Source organism: Lactuca serriola, chromosome 9 (assembly GCF_051521515.1).
Source record: "Lactuca serriola cultivar US96UC23 chromosome 9, Lser_US96UC23_V15, whole genome shotgun sequence".
Taxonomy (NCBI): Eukaryota; Viridiplantae; Streptophyta; class Magnoliopsida; order Asterales; family Asteraceae; genus Lactuca; species Lactuca serriola.
The window spans coordinates 79,303,022-79,308,353 of record NC_136416.1 but is presented as its reverse complement, the minus strand read 5'-3'; positions in this window follow the sequence as shown (position 1 = coordinate 79,308,353).

The window sequence follows — 5,332 nt, the reverse complement described above, 5'->3', positions numbered from 1 at the left end:
TCAAGGGTTACATTGGTGAATGAAAAAGTAATGGAGAAGAGTATGAGGTGGTTCCAAAGAAAATAGTGGACCTCTGCAATGTGACCAAGCAGTGAACTCCTTACTCAAAATGAGAAGAGTAAGGTAGCTCGAGACTTATGTGAATGAACAGCCTAATTGGGAAGAAACGATTTGTGTTATCGAATCATTAAGGCTTCAACATAGTGATTCAGGCTTCAGACAACATGCAGCAACATGCTTCTAGGGACACTTAACTAGTACATAGATAAGAACGTTTATACCTACCCCATCATTCATAATTGAGATCAACAAGAGTCTTGATATGAAACCTGCTCAGTTATCCAATATTTTTGATATTTTGAAATAAGTAAGGTAAAAGAAAAAGAATATAAAGAAAATATTTTTATAATTTTGATTTTTCTGAAAAGAAATAAAAACAGAAGGATTTTTTTTTGGATTTTTGATTTTTCTAAAAAAGGAATAAAAAGAAAAAATTTTTGATTTTTGATTTTTCTGAAAAATGAATAAAATAGAAAGAAACAAAGAAAATGTACAAAAGATACAAAAGAATCCCAAACCACGAATGAACAGTTGACTGCGAGTCACTGCGAGCGTTCGCACCAATTCGCAGGACAAAAGATGACTGTGAATTACTATGAGCGTTCGCAACGATTCGCATGACATCCTATAGACCGCGAAAGAGAAAGTTTAACTAAAAACGAAAGTATCACTACGAAAGCGAAAGTGGTTTTGGAACAGATTCGGCTTCCATCATTCCTAATCCTTGAAGAATATGATTGAATGTTGATTATGGTAGAGCTTTCGAGAATATGTTAGCTAATTGATCAGCAGATCTAACAAAATGTATCTCAACATTACCATCTTCTACACAATCTTTGATGAAGTGACACCTTAGTGCTATATGTTTCGTCTTTGAGTGTTGCACTGGTTTGTGACAAATGTGAATGGCACTTTCAGAGTCCCAATATAGTAGGATTTGTTTCATGTTCAGTCCATAATCACGAAGTTGACTTTGAATCCATATGACCTGGGAAGTGCAAGAGGCTACAACAATGTACTCAGCTTCAGCTGTTGATAAGGAAACACGAGTTTGCTTTTTGGACTGCCAACTGACAAGTTTGTCATCAAGAAATTGGCATCCTCCAGTCGTACTCTTTCTATCTAACCCGCATCCTCCAAGACCAGCATCCGAAAATGCTTGCACGAAGAAACCAGACTTTGAGAGGTACTATATTCCAAGTGAAGATGTTCATTTAAGATACCTAAATATGTTCTTGACAACGATCATTTGAGGTTGAGGATTAGATTGGAACCTAGCACAATAACAAACGGAAAACATGATATTTGGTCGACTAGCAGTTGATACATTAGAGAACCTATCATTTGACAATAAAGCGTCATATCTATAGCCGATTTTCCAGAGATGGAGTAAGTTTCGTTCTGAATGCCATTGGAACCTTCACCTTTGAGTCTCCCACCATTCCAAACTTAGCAAGCAAGGTCTTCATATAAGCTTCCTGATTTATAAAGATTCCTTCTAGACTCTGCCTTATGTCAAGCCAAGGAAAAAGTTAATCGGGCCCATGGAGCTCATCTCAAATTTCATTTCCATCAATTTTCGGAACTCAACAGTTAAGCTTGGGTTAGTGGAACCGAAAATGATGTCATCAACATAGATTTGGATGATCATCAAGTGGTCACCATCTTTCTTGCGAAAGAAGGTTGGGTCGATTGAACCTTGTTTAAACTTAGCCTGTTTTAAAAAACGAGTAAGAGTGTACCTGGCTCTTGGAGCTTGCTTCAGATCGTAGACCGTTTTATCCAGAATATAGCAGTGGTTCGGATATTTTCCGTTTATAAACCCAGGTGGTTATTCCACATACACTGTCTCTTCAAGTTCCCCATTCAAAAATGCACATTTGACATCCATCTGGTATACTTCAAAGTTTTTCTGCGCTGCATAAGCCAAGAAAATACGAACAGATTCCAACCTTGCAACTGGTGTGAAGGTTTCTTCGTAGTCAATGCCTTCTTCCTGGAAATACCCTTTGACAACCAGTCATGCCTTGTTTCGTATGACGTTGCCTTCTTTGTCTAACTTGTTGCGAAATACCCATTTGAGACCAACAACAGAAGCATCCTTCGGACTAGGAATGAGTCTCTAGAGTTTGTTTCGTTCAAATCCATTATGCTCCTCCTGCATTACTTGCACCCAATCAGAATGATCAAGAGCAATTTGAACATTTTTATGTTCAATTTTTGAGATGAACGAATTGAACATGCAAAATTCCACTTTGGAGAATAATGCAGTTCCCTTCACCTTTTGTTGAGCTCTCATAAGAACAACTGAGGATGAATCTCCAATTACTTGAGTTTTCAAATGATCTTTGGTCCATTTAGCTAATGGGTGGTAATTTGGATCATATGATGGGTCCAACTCCATATTCACTTCTTCAAATTCTGATTAAATATCCGAATCATCATTCGCATTTCCATTCTCCCCCTCGAATGATGTATAAATGTATTCTTCTGGATTCGGATTCTCCCCCTGGAAAGATGGCTTTAAGTTGACTTCAGGGGTTTCGTTCTCCCTCTGAAGAGGTGTACCAGATGAGGTGGTTGAGGTAGAACCCTCCCCTGTGATGGAACATTGGCATCTATGGATTAAATCGGAACTTCAGGATCTTTCGTAGTGGCGTGTTCCTGTTCCATTTCTTTCGCAGCATAGTCAATGATCTTCTTTAATTCGTCTTCCTTATTGTATGCTGCTTTGGACTCTAAGGAGATTGCTTTTTTTGGTTCATCGAAAAGATTCAGGAACTCCTCGTAAAGATTAGAGAGTGGATTGGTAGCAGGATTCGGTTTAGGAAAGATCTCCCTTGTTGGACCGTCATTCTTCTGAAACTTCTTCATGTAATTGTCGTCGGATGTAGCATAGTAGGTTTCTTTAAACTTTTTGGACCTTTTGTTGAGAACCTTATATGCTTTAGAAGTTAGAAAAATACCCCTGGAAGATACCTTCGTCAGCCTTCACATCGAATTTGTTCCGTTGCTCCTTTGAGTTGAAGATAAAGCACCTGGAACCAAAAACATGGAAAAACTTGACATTAGGTTTTCGTTTAATTATGATTTCATATGGGGTGACAGAGAATCGCTTATTGAGGATTGGTCTGTTTTGTGTGAAACAAGCTGTCCCGATCGCATCAGCCGAGAAGTAAAGAGGCAGATTCGCAAAGGAGAGCATGGTTCTTGCAGCCTCACATAAAGACCGGTTACGCCTTTTAACAACCCCGTTCGATTATGGAGTATAAGGAGCCGAAATGTGTTTGAAAATCTTTTCACAGTCATAAATTCTTTAACCACTTGGTTTTTGAATTCCAACCTATTGTCGTTGCGAATGTTGCGAACCAGCTTTTGTAGTTGAAGCTCTATCTGCTTTATAAAATCTATGAGCTTGGGAATGGCTTCAGATTTCTGCTTAAGAAAATACACCCAAGTGAAACGAGAAAAATCATCTACAATAACTAGAATATATTTATTACCACCAATACTTTCAATCACAGAAGGACCACAAAGGTCGATGTGTAAAAGTTCGAGTGGTTCAATGACTTTCATACTCACTACATTTGAATGACTCCTACTGCTTTGCTTCCCCATTTCGCATGTAGCATAGAGGTGGTCCTTGTCGTATTTTAAGAGTGGAAGCCCTCGCACATGATCACCAAGAACAAGCTTGTTGATATCTTTGAAGTTGAGGTGCGAAAGTCTTCGATGTCATAGCCAAGTATCATCTGAACGTGCTTTCGTCAGTAGGAAAATGTTAGGCTTCCCTTGGATAGGATTCATTTTTAGTGGGTACATTTCACCTTTGCGTTTTGATTTTAAGAGAACATTCTTTGATTTCTTTTCGATGATTTCAGAACCCTCATCGTCAAACGAAACTTTCGTCAGTAGGAAAATGTTAGGCTTCCCTCGGTCTTTTTAAAGTTAAATTCCAGAATGGAATATACCTTCCTTCATATTCTAATGTGATCTAATCACATTTCAGCATATAGCATTTCTAGCTACAAACTTTATGAACAACGAGTATCATCGCAATGATCGCATTGACTTCAATCTTCTGACTTACGTCAGATGTTACTTTAAACTTGGTTCTTCGAACCACGTAACGTACTCATCGTAGTCGGACTCCAATTGGATATGACCACTAGGTTCGGAACAACAACCATCTTACTAGTCACTACCAAAACAATGGTAATGACATACCAGAATATAACGAAATCAATCACTAGCTTCTTGGTAACCTTGTGACTTTCGTTGATCCAAGTGCAAGTCCTGTGCTTCCGGTAGTATATGCATCTACTACCTTTCACACCTACTCATACTCGTCCCAAGTATTGTCTCGCAGTCCCCAAGTCCTAATATCATAAAACAATTTAACACATACGAATGTGTCCAAATAATCATAAACAATTTCCCTAGACTCTACTAGGACTTCTTTATTGTGTATCTTCAATCATCAATTCTACTTCAACTCGATTGGTGATGGAAATGCCAGGTGATGAGACAACCTCAAGAATTACATCAATCTCTCCATCATCCTTCGAATCAAAGGTGTACTTCAGTCATACCGTACTCCTCTAAATGTATTGTTATTTCATAAGGCGTATTCTAAAGGCAAGATACCACTCTTACGATATCTTCCGATATGTGTCACTCACTATCATAAGCCTTTTTCATTTCCTCCATTTACTCAATTTCTATACGAGTCTTCACCATGACCCTTTGTACACCCAAGCAGACATTCAGTGTACCAAGCGAGAATTTAAGATACAAAAGCTTTAATTACGATAAATGTATAAATCTCCTTATCGCTCCGAAACATTTACATGCTAGTTCTAATATCGTAGTCATACGCTTAGAATCCTGAACACATAAGGTTTACAGATCCGGTCGGCAACAGACCATAGATCCGAACAAATAATAACATCAAAATAGTTATCACACAAAACATTTAGCACATAAAAGCATTTTACGCATCATTCCTAAAATAAACTAGTGCTTGCGTCAATTTAGGTGTACTACCTAAGATATTTTAGATACACTCCTCACGATCATCACTTACCATTCTAAGTTTAAGTCTAGAAATTTCCTACAAATTCCTAGTTCGCTTAAACTAATGCCCTGATACCAACTGTGACATCCCTAATTTCATGGCCAGAAAAGACCGATTTGTTTATGCTTTGTTTTTAAAATTGGAGTAATCTTTTAAAGAAAACAGTTGCGGAATTTGTTCCCAAAACAAAAATAT